Below are 17071 nucleotides of genomic sequence, written 5' to 3' on the forward strand. Positions count from 1 at the left end.
TTAGGGATCCAGAAGCAGCAAACCCTGGCCTCCCCAGGAACCCCTAAGCTGTCTTCTAGTTTTAGAAAGGGGTAAGGCTGCAAATGGTTTCTTCCCTTTCCTGGGATGGGCTTCTCTGACCTTGTGTGAGAATGAAGCCCAGGCAGGTCACTGCAGTCTGTGATATTTGAGCTTTTTCTTGGACAACTTCTATCCTTTATTGGCTTGGTAGTTCAGAGGCCTCCTTAGTAGGGCTGGCGATCAGAATGTCGTCTGCATATTGAAGGAGGGTTTCCTTTTCCAGAGGTAGAACTTTTCGGTCTTTAGCTAAGCTTTCCCCAAAGATGGTGTGGGAATTTTTGAACCCTTGGGGCAAGACGGCCCGGAAGTATTGTTTTAGTTGTATGTTGAGTCCTGCCACTCACAAGCCAAAATTTCTTGTGACTCTGGGACTAATGGAATACAAAAGAAGGCATCATTGAAGACTAATACAGAATACCATGTCCTGGTGGTTGGTAGAATGACCAGCAGGGTGTAGGAATCAGGAGCAACTGGAGGTATATCCTCGGTGGCTTCACTGACTGTCCTGACATCCTTTACCAGGTCCCCAGCAGCCCATGGGGCTCTCGTGGTCAGGCCAATCCCAGGATATGGAGCTCTCCTGGGCAGGTACCCCACCCCCAACCCAGCCCACGGGGCTCTCATGGTCAGGCCCCTCCCAGGATACAGAGCTACCCTTGCAGGTACCGTGGCAGGGCTGGGCACACAGGAACCGTGCACATAGCCCTCATTGAAGAGCACCCCCAGCTCACCTGTCGCTCAGAGCTGACACAGAGCACCTCAGAGCAGGACTTGAACTAACAAACAGCAGCTCCGACAGGTCTGTGACCCTGGGCATCACTCTGTGTGGCCTCCCTCCACCTGGTCTTCCAGAGACTTCCACTGCACCCAGGGCACCAGGCCTCTGTCTCCAACCACCACCCACCCCTCCTCTCCCTGACTCCTGGGTTCCTCTCATTAGGAGAGGGTTTTCTTGAAGTTGTCTCCCACTCATGGGCCAGATAAAATGATTAGAAAACAAGCCAAAGCTGCAGCCCCTTGTCTATCCTGACTCTCAGGAGCCCACACCTGTTCCTTGGACCTGGCCGGTTCAGCAAGTTCCATTTTCTGCAACTGTGAGCCCCTGAGGGGTGATGATTGGCTGACCTGGGCAACCTTACCATGCCGGCCAGCCCTCCCCAGGTGTGCCTGGGTTGAGATCAATATAAATACCACTCCAGGCAGCAAAAGCCCCTGCAGCTGTGCCTGACGCCATTTTCTCTGCCCTGTCAGCAGTCTCGGGGCTGGGCTGGTGGGAGGGAGTGAGAGGCCACGGCTTTGTGGGTGGCCCAGTGTGAGTGGGGCTCTGCTGGACTTTCTGCAGCAGTTGCCAGGCTGCCACCTGCTAAAGAAGAGGATGTGTCACCCATACCTGCTGCTGGAATTTCTCCCTGGGCAGAGGTGAGGAAGGAAAAAAGCAGTGGGGGCAGGGACAGGACGGGTATCTCAGGCAGGGAAATGGAAATCTTCCAGAAGAGCACCCAGGGCCAGGACCATCCTGGCTGGCCTGCAGGCACCAAGTCAGCTGGCATGCTGTCACTCGTGTGGCTCCATGGCCCTTCCTCTAGGCTTTCAAGTCCTTGTATATATTCAGGTGTTTTACCTGGGAAGGGCGGGAACAGTTCAGCAGCAACTGGCCTGGGGCTCAGCTCACGTTTACTCACAGATGCCTCGGCACGGTGCCCCAGCTTTGCAATGAGGACGCTTGTTGTGTGGGGGCTGCTGGCTGAATGGGAGACGATTCCCCACCACTGACCAACTTCAGAATTGTTTACAACTGGAGCAAGTGCCCTGATACGGTTTTCCTCTGAGTAACTGGTGGGTTCTGTTTTTTTATTTCTCTTTTTTGTTTTTGGTTCAAGGTAGATTTTATTCCTCTTTTTTGTATTTACAGATATAAGCATGGAAATAATTTATTCATATAAATGTATGTGAAGGGAATAATTGTTTTTTCTGTTTTATTTTTTAAATTTTATTTCTTTTTAATTTTGAATTTTATTTTATATTTTTATACAGCAGGTTCTCATTGGTTATCTATTTTATACATATAAATGTTTACATGCCAATCCCAATCTCTCAACTCCTCCCACCACCACCCCTCCAAGAGCTTTCCCCCCTTGTTGTCCATACGATTGTTGTCTACATCTGTTGCTCTATTTATGCCTTGCAAAACGGTTAATCTGTACAGTTTTTCTAGGTTCCACATATATGCATGAATATACAAGATTTGTTTTTCTCTTTCTGACTTACTTCACTCTGTATGACAGTCTCTAGATCCATCGACGTCTCTACAAATGACCCAATTTCATTCCTTTCATGGCTTAGTAATATTCCATTTTATATATGTACCACATCTTTATGCATTCGTCTGTCTGTGGGCATTTAGGTTGCTTCCATTACCTCGATATTGTAAATAGTGATGCAATGAACATTGCGGTGAATGTCTCTTTTTGATTTATGGTTTTGTCTGGGTATATGTCCAGTCCTGGGATCGCTGTATCATATGGTAATTCTATTATTAGTTTCTTAAGAAACTCCATATTGTTCTCCATAGTGACTGTATCAACTTATATTCCCAACAATAGTGGAAGAGGGTTCCTTTTCTCCACACCCTTTCCAGCATTTGTTGTTTGTAGATTTTCAGATGATGCCCATTCTAACAGGTGTGAGGTGATACCTCATTGTTGAGTCCATTTCGTTGAGCAGGGGGTAGGTCTTGTCTATTACATATTTGGCTTATGGAACGGTATCTGTGCTAATTTCAATCTCTGGTTTTATGCAGCACCCCCTTAACTCACCTTTCCCTTTAAGCAAGCATAAGTTGGTTTTCTAATCTTGAGACCCTGTTCTGTTTTGTAATTCAGTTCATGTGTAGCCAAGTTTACATTCCGTGCATTAGTGATACCTTATGATGTTTCTTTTTCTGTGTGACTTATTTCACTTAGAATCATCATGCCTCAATCCACTCATTATGCTGGTACAGGCCTGGTGACACAGATTTCATTGCTGAGTGGTATTCTGTTGTACATAAGTACTGCAACTTCTTTATCAATTATTTGTTCTCTGGGATATTTAACTCGTACTGTAGAAGAGGTTCCTGTAAACAGAGCCGTCCCAAATTTTGGGGTGGCTGTGTCTTTTTGATTTTAATTTCCCTAAGCTATAGGACCATAAGTGGAAATGCCCTAGACTCTGTTGCTTTGTTTTTCAGATGTATCAGGAAACACCATACACTTCTCCAGAGTGGCTGTTGGCAATTTACATCCCGCCCATCAGCATAACAAGGCTCCTTTTTCCCCATGGCCTGTCTTGCCTTTCTGGATTTTACACTTTTCTCAGATGGCCCTTTAGACCGGGGGGAAGTGACACTTCATAGTAGTTCGGATTTCCATTGCAAGCTTGCTTGGTTTGCCAAAAAGGGCATATGTGTTTTTTCCTGAATATATTCAGGAACAAACTCATACGCCCTTTGTTGCCAAGTGCATCATTGTCGATGTTCTGCCTCTTTTCCTATGCTTTAAATGCAATTCCAGTCTACCTCCTGAAATCGGTTTCCTGAAATTCTGCCCCGCTTTCAAGTCCTTTTCGCAGCCTTACTTCAATATATTTTTGGACGTTATCTGTTATTTATAACTCTCCAGGTTTGTGAATTACAGGGCCCCTGAGCTCCTTTCTTCAACTCGCTTTCTTGTGAGCTGGCCGCAAACCCGCAAGACTGCTTCAGGCCCTAATCTGCTTCTGGCAGGGCACGCTGAGCCTTTGGTTAATTTCTCTTCCTGGTGGGAAATGAGTGTTAAATATACCCGTCCAGACACCTACCTCACTCTCAACCCCTTGGTGATGTGGGTCCTCTGGTTTGTGGCCACCTTTGCTGGGTTCCTCACCTTTCGATGATGTGGCCCCACTAGTGTGAGGACACTCCTGCTTGGTTCTCATCCACGTGGTTATGTGGACCCCCTGGTGAGAGTCTGTTCCTGGCTTTGTTCCTCACCCACCTGTGAGGGAGACCCTCTGCTGATAGGTCACTCCTGCATGGCTGGCACACATTGCCTTGGTGAAGTCAGCCGTGTGGTGGCAGTTGGAGCGTGCTGGGAATCTCCTCCCCCCGGTGATGAGGACCCTCTTGCGTCAGGCCCTAACTGCTGGACTCACCAACTTTTCTTAGGGAGCCTGGTGATGCTTTGGCACTCCTCTTAGGATCCCATCTCCATGGGGTTGTGGGCCTTCTGCTCTGAGGTCCCAACGGCTGGGTTGTTCACATTTTCATGATGTGGGCTCTCTGGTGTTCACAGAAGCCTGGATCCCATAGCCTCTGTGCTCTTGGCCGCCTGCTGGGAGGTTCCAACTGCTGGATTCCTCACTTTTTTAATTTTTTGGGCCCTCTGTTGTGAGGATCCTCCTGCCTGCCTCACTCCCATCCCCTTCGTGATGTGTGTCGTCTGGTTTGAGGCCACATGTGCTGGGTTCCTCACCTTTCGATGATGTGGGACCAATGGTCTTAGGAGACTCCTGCCTGGTTCACATCCCCTTGGTGATGTGGGCCCTCTGTTGAGAGTCTGATCCTGGCTGGGTTCCTCACCCATCTGTGAGGTGGGCCGTCTGATGTGAGGTCACTCCTGCCTGGCTTGCTCACCTCGCCTTGTGGACATGAGCCCTCTGGTGGCACTTGGAGCCTGCTGGGAGCCTCCTCTCCTCGGTGATGAGGGCCCTCTGGCATCAGGCCTTAACTGCTGGGCTCCCCACATTTTGTGATGTGCGCCCAGTGGTGCGAGGACACTCCAGCCAGGTTCACATCCCCATTGGGGTGTGGGCCTTCTGCTCTGAGGTCCCAAAGCCTGGGTTGTTCACAGTTTTATGATGTGGGCTCTCTGGTATTAGTTCACTCCTGCCTGCATCCCATAGCTTCTGTGCTCTGGACCGCCTGCTGGGAGGTTCCAAATGCTGGATTCCTCACCTTTCTTATTCTTTGGGCCCTCTGATTTTAGGCTACTCCTGCCTGCCTCACTCCCATTCCCTTTGTGATATGTGTCCTCTGATTTGAGGCCACATGTGCTGGGTTCCGCACCTTTCGATGATGTGACCCCACTGGAGGGAAGACAGTCCTGACTGGTTCCCATCCCCTTGCTGATGTGGGCCCTCAGGTGAGAGTCTGATCCTGGCTGGGTTCCTCACCCATCTGTGAGGTGGGCCCTCTACTATCAGGTAACTCTTGCCTGGGTTGCTCACCTCGCCTTGTTGACATGAGCCCTCTGGTGGCAATTGGACCCTGCTGGGAGCCTCCTCAGCTCTGTGATGAGGGCCCTCTGACGTCAGGCCCTAACTGCTGGGCTCCCCAACTTTTCTTGGTGAGCCCAGTGTTGCTCAAGCACTCCTCTTAGGTTCCCATCCCCATGGGGATGTGGGCCTTCTGCTCTGAGGTTCCAACGGCTGGGTTGATCACAATTTCATGATGTGGGCTCTCTGGTGTTAGTTCACTGTGGCCTGGATCCCATAGCCTCTGTGGTCTTGGCTGCCTGCTGGGAGGTTCCAACTGCTCGATTCCTCAACTTTTGTATTCTATGGGTCCTGTGTTGTGATGCTCCTCCTGCCTGCCTCACTTGCAACCCCTTCGTGATGTGGGTCTTCTGGTTTGAGGCCACATGTGCTGGGTTAGGCAACTTTCAATGATGTGGCCCCACTGGTGTGAGGACACTCCTGCCTGGTTCCCATCCCCTTGGTGATGTGGGCCTTCTGGTGACAGTCTTATCCTGGCTGGGTTCCTCACTCTTCTGTGAGGTAGGCCCTCTGCTGTGAGGTCAATCCTGCCTGACTTGCACACATCACCTTGGCGACGTGGGCCCTCTGTTGGCACATGGAACCTGCTGGGAGCCTCCTCCCCTCGGTGATGATGGCCCTCTAGCATCAGGCTCTAACTGCTGGGCTCCCCACGTTTTCTGATGTGAGCCCAGTGATGCCAGGACACTCCTGTCAGGTTCCCATCCCCATGGGGATGTGGGCTTTCTGCTCTGAGGTCCCAATGCCTGGGTTGCTCACAGTTTCATGATGTGGGCTCTCTGGTGTTAGTTAACTCCTGCCTGCATCCCATAGCTTCTGTGCTCTCGGCCGCCTGCTGGGAGGTTCCAAATGCTGGATTCCTCACTTTTTTTATTCTTTGGGCCCTCTGTTTTTAGGCTACTCCTACCTGCCTCACTCCCATCCCCTTTGTGATGTATGTCCTCTGATATGAGGCCACATGTGCTGGGTTCCTCACCTTTCGATGATGTGGCCCCACTGGTGGGAGGACAGTCCTGACTGGTTCCCATCCCCTTGGTGTTGTGGGCCCTCTGGTGAGAGTCTCATCCTGCCTCGGTTCCTCACCCTTCTGTGAGATAGGCCCTCTGCTGTGAGGTCACTACTGCCTGGCTGGCGCATGCCACCTTGTAGACGTGGGCCCTCTGTTGGCAGTTGGAACCTGCTGGGAGTCTCCTCCCCTCAGTTATGAGGGCCCCCTGGCGTCAGGCCCTAACTGCTGGGCTCCTAACATTTTCTGATATGTGCTAAGTGGTGCAAAGCCACTCCTGCCAGGTTCCCATCCCAATGGGGATGTGGGCCTTCTGTTCTGAGGTCCCAACAGCTGGGCTGCTCACAGGTTCATGATGTGGGCCCTCTGCTGTGAGTTCACTGCGGCCTGGATCCCATAGCCTCGGTGCTCTGGGCCACTTGCTGGGAGGTTCCAACTGCTGGATTCCTCAACTTTTATATTCTATGGACCCTGTGTTGTGAGGCCAGTCCTGCCAGCCTCATTCCGAACCCCTTGGTGATGTGGTTCCTCTGGTTTGAGGACACATGTGCTGGGATCCTCACCTTTCGATGATGTTGTCCCACTGGTGTGGGGACACTCCTGCCTGGTTCCCATCCCCTTGGTGATGTGGGCCCTCTGGTGAGAGTCTGATCCTGGCTGTGTTCCTCACCCTTCTGTGAGGTGGGCCCTCTGCTGTGAGGTCACTCCTGCCAGACTGGCACACATCGCCTTGGCGACGTTGGCCCTCTGGTGGCAGCTGGAGCCTGCTGGGAGCCTCCTCCTCTCGGTGATGAGTGCCCTCTAGCGTCAGGCCCTAACTTCTGAGCACCCCACGTTTTCTGATGTGAGCCCAGTGATGCCAGGACACTCCTGTCATGTTCCCATCACCATGGGGATGTGGGCCTTCTGCTCTGAGGTCCCAATGTCTGGGTTGCTCACAGTTTCATGATGTGGGCTATCTGGTGTTAGTTCACTCTGGCCTGGTTCCTCTAGCCTCTGTGCTCTGGGCCGCCTGCTGGGAGGTTCCAACTGCTGGATTCCTCACCTTTCTTATTTTTGGGCCCTCTGTTATGAGGCTCCTCCTGCCTGCCTCACTCCCAGCCCCTTGGTGATGGGTGTCCTATGGTTTGAAGCCACATGTTCTGGGTTCCTCACCTTTAGATGATGTGGCCCTACTCATGTGAGGACACTCCTGCCTGGTTCCAATCCATTTGGTGATGTGGGCCCTCTGGTGCGAGTCTGATCCTGACTGGGTTCGTCACACTTCTCTGAGGTGGGCCCTCTGCTGTGAGGTCATTCGTGCCTGGTTGGCACACATCGCCTTGGCGACGTCAGCCCTCTGGTGGCAGTTGGAGCCTGCTGGGAGCCTCCTTCCCTTGGTGATGAGGGTCCTCTGGCGTCAGGCCCTAACTGCTGGTCACCCCAAATTTTCTGATACGTTCTCAGTGGTGCGAGGACACTCCTACCAGAATTCCATCCCCATGGGGATGTGGGCCTCCTGCTCTGAGGTCCCAATGGCTGGTTTGCTCAGTTTCATGACATGGGCCCTCTTCTGTGAGTTCACTGTGGCCTGGATCCCATAGCCTCGGTGCTCTGGGCCGCCTGCTGGGAGGTTCCAACTGCTGGATTCCTCACTTTTTTATTCTATGTGCCCAGTGTTGTGAGGTTACTCCTGCCTGCCTCACTCCGAGGTCCTTGGTGATGTGGGTCCTCTGGTTTGAGGACACATGTGCTGAGTACCTCAGCTTTCGATGATGTGGCCCCACTGATGTGAAGACACTCCTGCCTGGTTCCCATCCCCTTGGTGATGTGGGCCCTCTGGTGAGAGTCTGATGTTGGCTGGGTTTCTCACCCTTCTGTGAGGTGGGACCTCTGCTGTGAGGTAACTCCTGCCTGGCATGCTCACGTTGCCTTGGCAATGTGAGCCCTCAGGTGGCAGTGGAGCCTGCTGGGAATCTCCTCCCCTCAGTTATGAGAGCTCTGGATAAAACACATATGCCCTTTTTTGCCAAGTGCATTATTTTCCAAGTTCTGTCTCTTTTCCTATGCTTTAAGAACTACTCCCGTGTACGTTCTGAAATCAGTTTCCAGCAATTCTGCCCGGCATTCAAGTCCTCATCGCAGCCTTACTTCAGTATAATTTTGGATGATAGCTGTCATTTATAACTACGCAGGTTTCTGAATTACAGTGCCCCTGAGCTGCTTTCTTCAACTCGCTTTCTTGTGAGCTGGCCGCAACACCGCAGGATCTCCTCAGGCCCTAATCTAGTTCCAGCATGGCACGCAGAGCCTTTGGTTCATTTATCTTCCTGGTGGGAAATGAGAGTTAAATTTGCCCGTCCAGACACCTACAGATAGTCTCCCATTGCTTCTCCTTATTGCTGTTCATCTTCCGAAGAAATTGCAAACTGGGCCAAACAGGAGGTTAAAGGCACTGACTCTCCAAGTGGGGAGAGTGTTAGTAAAGTGTCTGGAATGTTGCACCCGAGTACCAGGGGACGAAAACTGAGACACATTTGAACACGTTTCCCGATCACACGGTGGATCATACTCTTGGTTCCACATGCATGTTTTAGCTGAAGGAAGAATCCCTTAAACATGGAGAGTTGAGACCCATGGAATGGGTACCATGCAATATGACTTCAAAGGGTCTGCATTTGCTCACCAAACCTCACCAATCCTATCACTGCTGCGTTTATGCCACTGTACACACGCTTCATTCTCTTCCGGAGACATATAAATCCATAGGTTTTAAGATTCTTACTAGTCAGGTATATTGTTAGGCGTTTAATATGGGGTGTTGAGTCCACTTCGTTGAGCAAGGAGTAGCTCTTGTCTATTACATATTTGGCTTATGGAACGGTATCTGTGCTAATTTCAATCTCTGGTTTTATGCAGCACCCCAAGTCACCTTTCCCCTTAAGCAAGTATAAGTTGGTTTTCTACATTTGACACCCTGTTCTGTTTTGTAATTCAGTTCCTGTGTAGCCAAGTTTACATTCCATGTAGTAGTGATATCTTATGATGTTTCTTTTTCTGTGTGACTTATTTCACTTAGAATCATCGTACCTGAATCCACTCATTATGCTGCTACGGGCCTGATGACATAGATTTCATTGCTGATTGATATTGCATTGTACGTAATTACCACAACTTCTTTATCCATTTTTCGCTTTCTGTGATATTGAACTTGTACCATAAACGAGGTTCTTGTAAACAGAGCCGGCCCAAACTTTGGGGTGGCTGTGTCTTTTTTATTTTAATTTCCCTAAGCTATAGGACCATAAGTGGACGTGCCCTAGGCTCTGTTGCTTTGTTTTTTAGATGTTTCAGGAAACACCATACACTTCTCCAGAGTGGCTGCTGGCAATTTACATCCCGCCCATCAGCATAACAAGGCTCCCAGTTCTCCATGACCTATCCTGCCTTTCTGGATTTTACACTTTTTTCAGATGGCCCTTTTGACTGGGGGGCAGTGAAACTTCATTGTAGTGCAGATTTCCTTTGCAAACTTGCTTGGTTGGCCAAAAAGTGCGTATGCGTTTTTTCCTGAATATATTCAGGAAAAAACGCATACGCCCTTTTTGGCCAAGTGCATCATTGTGGACGTTCTGCCTCTTTTCCTATGCTTTACATGCAATTCCAGTCTACCTCCTGAAATCGGTTTCCTGCAATTCTGCCCCGCTTTCAAGTCCTCTTGTCAGCCTTCCTTCAATATATTTTTGGACGATAGCTGTCATTTATAACTCTGCAGGTTTGTGAATTACAGTGCCCCTGAGCTCCTTTCTTCAACTCGCTTTCTTGTGAGCTGGCCGCAACACCGCAGGATTGCTTCAGGCCCTAGTTTGGTTCCGGCATCGCATGCTGAGCCTTTCGTTAATTCCTCTTCCTGGTGGGAAATGAGAGTTAAATTTGCCCGTCCTCACAGCTCCAGCTAGTCTCTCATTGGTTCTCCCTATTCCTGTTCATCTTACGCAGAAATTGCAAACTGGGCCAAACAGGAGGTTAAAGGCACTGACTCTCCAAGTGGGTAGAGTGTTAGTAAAGCGTCTGGAATGTTGCACCCGAGTACCAGGGAACGAAAACTGAGACACATTTAAAAACGTTCCCCGAGCACACGGTGGATCATACTCTGGGTTCCACATGCATGTTTTAGCTGAAGGAAGAATCCCTTAAACCTGGAGAGTTGAGACCCATGGAATGGGTACCATGCAATATGACTTCAAAGGGTCTGCATTTGCTCACCGAACCTCACCAATCCTATCACTGCTGCGTTTATGCCGCCGTACACACGCTTGATTCTCTTTCGGAGACATATAAATCGGTAGGTTTTAATATTCTTACTAGTCAGGTATATTCTTAGGCATTTAATATGGGGTGTTGAGTCCACTTCGTTGAGCAAGGAGTAGCTCTTGTCTATTACATATTTGGCTTATGGAACGGTATCTGTGCTAATTTCAATCTCTGGTTTCATGCAGCACCCCAACTCACCTTTCCCCTCAAGCAAGCATAAGTTGGTTTTCTACATTTGAGACCCTGTTCTGTTTTGTAATTCAGTTCTTGTGTAGCCAAGTTTACCTTCCTTGTAGTAGTGATATCTTATGGTGTTTCTTTTTCTGTGTGACTTATTTCACTTAGAATCATCATACCTGAATCCACTCATTATGCTGCTACGGGCCTGATGACATAGATTTCATTGCTGAGTGATATTGCATTGTACGTAAGTACCACAACTTCTTTATCCATTTTTCGCTTTCTGTGATATTGAACTTGTACCGTAAACGAGGTTCTTGTAAACAGAGCCGTCCCAAACTTTGGGGTGGCTGTGTCTTTTTGATTTTAATTTCCCTAAGCTATAGGACCATAAGTGGAAGTGCCCTAGGCTCTGTTGCTTAGTTTTTTAGATGTTTCAGGAAACACCATACACTTCCCCAGAGTGGCTGTTGGCAATTTACATCCCGCCCATCAGCATATCAAGGCTCCCAGTTCTGCATGGCCTGTCCTGCCTTTCTGGATTTTACACTTTTTTCAGATGGCCCTTTTGACCGGGGGGCAGTGAGACTTCATTGTAGTGCAGATATCCTTTGCAAGCTTGCTTGGTTGGCCAAAAAGGGCGTATGCGTTTTTTCCTGAATATATGCAGGAAAAAACGCATACGCCCTTTTTGGCCAAGTGCATCATTGTGGACGTTCTGCCTCTTTTCCTATGCTTTACATGCAATTCCTGTCTACCTCCTGAAATCGGTTTCCTGCAATCCTGCCCCGCTTTCATGTCCTCTTGGCAGCCTTACTTCAATATATTTTTGGACGATAGCTGTCATTTATAACTCTGCTGGTTTGTGAATTACAGTGCCCCTGAGCTCCTTTCTTCAACTCGCTTTCTTGTGAGCTGGCCGCAACACCGCAGGATTGCTTCAGGCCCTAGTGTGGTTCCGGCACGGCATGCTGAGCCTTTGGTTAATTCCTCTTTCTGGTGGGAAATGAGAGTTAAATTTGCCCGTCCAGACACCTCCAGCTAGTTTCTCATTGGTTCTCCCTATTCCTGTACATTTTCCGCAGAAATTGCAAACTGGGCCAAACAGGAGTTTAAAGACACTGACTCTCCAAGTGGGGAGAGTGTTAGTAAAGCGTCTTGAATGTTGCACCCGAGTACCAGGGGATGAAAACTGAGACACATTTGAACACGTTTCCTGATCACATGGTGGATCATACTCTGTGTTCCACATGCATGTTTCAGCTGAAGGAATTATCCCTTAAACCTGGAGAGTTGAGACCCATGGAATGGGTACCATGCAATATGACTTCAAAGGGTCTGCATTTGCTCACCGAACCTCACAAATCCTATCACTGCTGCGTTTATGCCGCTGTACACACGCTTGATTCTCTTTCGGAGACATATAAATCCACAGGTTTTAAGATTCTTACTAGTCAGGTGTATTCTTAGGCGTTTAATATGGGGTGTTGAGTACACTTCGTTTAGCAAGGAGTAGCTCTTGTCTATTACATATTTGGCTTATGGCACGGTATCTGTGCTAATTTCAATCTCTGGTTTCATGCAGCACCCCAACTCACCTTTCCCCTTAAACAAGCATAAGTTGGTTTTCTACATTTGAGACCCTGTTCTGTTTTGTAATTCAGTTCCTGTGTAGCCAAGTTTACATTCCGTGTAGTAGTGATATCTTATGATCTTTCTTTTTCTGTGTGACTTATTTCACTTAGAATCATCGTACCTAAATCCACTCATTATGCTGCGACGGGCCTGATGACATAGATTTCATTGCTGAGTGATATTGCATTGTACGTAAGTACCAAAACTTCTTTATCCATTTTTCGCTTTCTGTGATATTGAACTTGTACCGTAAACGAGGTTCTTGTAAACAGAGCCGTCCCAAACTTTGGGGTGGCTGTGTCTTTTTGATTTTAATTTCCCTAAGCTATAGGACCATAAGTGGAAGTGCCCTAGGCTCTGTTGCTTTGTTTTTTAGATGTTTCAGGAAACACCATACACTTCTCCAAAGTGGCTGTTGGCAATTTACATCCCGCCCATCAGCATAACAAAGCTCCCAGTTCTCCATGGCCTGTCCTGCCTTTCTGGATTTTACACTTTTTTCAGATGGCCCTTTTGACCGGGGGCAGTGAGACTTCATTGTAGTGCAGATTTCCTTTGCAAGCTTTCTTGGTTGGCCAAAAAGGGCGTATGCGTTTTTTCCTGAATATATTCAGGGAAAAACGCATACGCCCTTTTTGGCCAAGTGCATCATTGTGGACGTTCTGCCTCTTTTCCTATGCTTTACATGCAATTCCCGTCTACCTCCTGAAATCGGTTTCCTGCAATTCTGCCCCGCTTTCAAGTCCTCTTGGCAGCCTTACTTCAATATATTTTTGGACGATAGCTGTCATTTATAACTCTGCAGGTTTGTGAATTACAGTGCCCCTGAGCTCCTTTCTTCAACTCGCTTTCTTGTGAGCTGGCCGCAACACCGCAGGATTGCTTCAGGCCCTAGTGTGGTTCCGGCACGGCACGCTGAGCCTTTGGTTAATTCCTCTTCCTGGTGGGAAATGAGAGTTAAATTTGCCCGTCCACACACCTCCAGCTAGTCTCTCATTGGTTCTCCCTATTCCTGTACATTTTCCGCAGAAATTGCAAACTGGGCCAAACAGGAGATTAAAGGCACTGACTCTACAAGTGGGGAGAGTGTTAGTAAAGCGTCTTGAATGTTGCACCCGAGTACCAGGGGACGAAAACTGAGACACATTTGAACACGTTTCCTGATCACACGGTGGATCATACTCTGTGTTCCACATGCATGTTTCAGCTGAAGGAAGAATCCCTTAAACCTGGAGAGTTGAGACCCATGGAAAGGGTACCATGCAATATGACTTCAAAGGGTCTGCATTTGCTCACCGAACCTCACCAATCCTATCACTGCTGTGTTTATGCCACCGTACACACGCTTGATTCTCTTTCGGAGACATATAAATCCGTAGGTTTTAAGATTATTTCTAGTCAGGTATATTCTTAGGCGTTTAATATGGGGTGTTGAGTCCACTTCGTTGAGCAAGGAGTAGCTCTTGTCTATTGCATATTTGGCTTATGGAACGGTATCTGTGCTATTTTCAATCTCTGGTTTCATGCAGCACCCCAACTCACCTTTCCCCTTAAGCAAGCATAAGTTGGTTTTCTACATTTGAGAACCTGTTCTGTTTTGTAATTCAGTTCCTGTGTAGCCAAGTTTATATTCCGTGTAGTAGTGAAATCTTATGATGTTTCTTTTTCTGTGTGACTTATTTCACTTAGAATCATCGTACCTGAATCCACTCATTATGCTGCGACGGGCCTGATGACAAGATTTCATTGCTGAGTGATATTGCATTGTACGTAAGTACCACAACTTCTTTATCCATTTTTCGGTTTTGTGATATTGAACTTGTACCGTAAACAAGATTCTTGTAAACACAGCCGTCCCAAACTTTGGGGTGGCTGTGTCTTTTTGATTTTAATTTCCCTAAGCTATAGGACCATAAGTGGATGTGCCCTAGGCTCTGTTGCTTGTTTTTTAGATGTTTCAGGAAACACCATACACTTCTCCAGAGTGGCTGTTGGCAATTTACATCCCGCCCATCAGCATAACAAGGCTCCCAGTTCTCCATGGCCTGTCCTGCCTTTCTGGATTTTACACTTTTTTCAGATGGCCCTTTTGACCGGGGGGCAGTGAGACTTCATTGTAGTGCAGATTTCCTTTGCAAGCTTGCTTGGTTGGCCAAAAAGGGCGTATGCGTTTTTTCCTGAATATATTCAGGAAAAAACGCATACGCCCTTTTTGGCCAAGTGCATCATTGTGGACGTTCTGCCTCTTTTCCTATGCTTTACATGCAATTCCTGTCTACCTCCTGAAATCGGTTTCCTGCAATTCTGCCCCGCTTTCAAGTCCTCTTGGCAGCCTTACTTCAATATATTTTTGGACGATAGCTGTCATTTATAACTCTGCAGGTTTGTGAATTACAGTGCCCCTGAGCTCCTTTCTTCAACTCGCTTTCTTGTGAGCTGGCCGCAACACCGCAGGATTGCTTCAGGCCCTAGTGTGGTTCTGGCACGGCACGCTGAGCCTTTGGTTAATTCCTCTTCCTGGTGGGAAATGAGAGTTAAATTTGCCCGTCCACACACCTCCAGCTAGTCTCTCATTGGTTCTCCCTATTCCTGTACATTTTCCGCAGAAATTGCAAACTGGGCCAAACAGGAGTTTAAAGGCACTGACTCTCCAAGTGGGGAGAGTGTTAGTAAAGCGTCTTGAATGTTGCACCCGAGTACCAGGGGACGAAAACTGAGACACATTTGAACACGTTTCCTGATCACACGGTGGATCATACACTGTGTTCCACATGCATGTTTCAGCTGAAGAAAGAATCCCTTAAACCTGGAGAGTTGCGACCCATGGAATGGGTACCATGCAGTATGACTTCAAAGGGTCTGCATTTGCTCACCGAACCTCACCAATCCTATCACTGCTGCGTTTATGCCGCCGTACACACGCTTGATTCTCTTTAGGAGACATATAAATCCATAGGTTTTAAGATTATTTCTAGTCAGGTATATACTTAGGCGTTTAATATGGGGTGTTGAGTCCACTGCGTTGAGCAAGGAGTAGCTCTTGTCTATTACATATTTGGCTTATGGAACGGTATCTGTGCTAATTTCAATCTCTGGTTTCATGCAGCACCCCAACTCACCTTTCCCCTCAATCAAGCATAAGTTGGTTTTCTACATTTGAGACCCTGTTCTGTTTTGTAATTCAGTTCTTGTGTAGCCAAGTTTACCTTCCGTGTAGTAGTGATATCTTCTGGTGTTTCTTTTTCTTTGTGACTTATTTCACTTAGAATCATCATACCTGAATCCACTCATTATCTGCTACGGGCCTGATGACATAGATTTCATTGCTGAGTGATATTGCATTGTACGTAAGTACCACAACTTCTTTATCCATTTTTTGCTTTCTGTGATATTGAACTTGTACCGTAAACGAGGTTCTTGTAAACAGAGCCGTCCCAAACTTTGGGGTGGCTTTGTGTTTTTGATTTTAATTGCCCTAATCTATAGGACCATAAGTGGAAGTGCCCTAGGCTCTGTTGCTTAGTTTTTTAGATGTTTCAGGAAACACCATACACTTCTCCAGAGTGGCTGTTGGCAATTTACATCCCGCCCACCAGCATAACAAGACTCCCAGTTCTCCATGGCCTGTCCTGCCTTTCTGGATTTTACACTTTTTTCAGATGGCCCTTTTGACCGGGGGGCAGTGAGACTTCATTGTAGTGCAGATTTCCTTTGCAAGCTTGCTTGGTTGGCCAAAAAGGGCGTATGCGTTTTTTCCTGAATATATTCAGGAAAAAACGCATACGCCCTTTTTGGCCAAGTGCATCATTGTGGACGTTCTGCCTCTTTTCCTATGCTTTACATGCAATTCCCGTCTACCTCCTGAAATCGGTTTCCTGCAATTCTGCCCCGCTTTCAAGTTCTCTTGGCAGCCTTACTTCAATATATTTTTGGACGATAGCTGTCATTTATAACTCTGCAGGTTTGTGAATTACAGTGCCCCTGAGCTCCTTTCTTCAACTCGCTTTCTTGTGAGCTGGCCGCAACACCGCAAGATTGCTTCAGGCCCTAGTGTGGTTCCGGCACGGCACGCTGAACCTTTGGTTAATTCCTCTTCCTGGTGGGAAATGAGAGTTAAATTTGCCCGTCCAGACACCTCCAGCTAGTCTCTCATTGGTTCTCCCTATTCCTGTACATTTTCCGCAGAAATTGCAAACTGGGCCAAACAGGAGTTTAAAGGCACTGACTCTCCAAGTGGGGAGAGTGTTAGTAAAGCGTCTTGAATGTTGCACCCGAGTACCAGGGGACGAAAACTGAGACACATTTGAACACGTTTCCCGATCACACGGTGGATCATACTCTGGGTCCCACATGCATGTTTTAGCTGAAGGAAGAATCCCTTAAACCTGGAGAGTTGAGACCCATGGAATGGGTACCATGCAATATGACTTCAAAGGGTCTGCATTTGCTCACCGAACCTCACCAATCCTATCACTGCTGCGTTTATGCCGCCGTACACACGTTTGATTCTCTTTCGGAGACATATAAATCCACAGGTTTTAAGATTCTTACTAGTCAGGTGTATTCTTAGGCGTTTAATATGGGGTGTTGAGTACACTTCGTTTA

The sequence above is a fragment of the Leucopleurus acutus genome (genome assembly GCF_964270905.1).
Source record: "Leucopleurus acutus genome assembly, chromosome: 1".
In the NCBI taxonomy this organism is placed as follows: domain Eukaryota; kingdom Metazoa; phylum Chordata; class Mammalia; order Artiodactyla; family Delphinidae; genus Leucopleurus; species Leucopleurus acutus.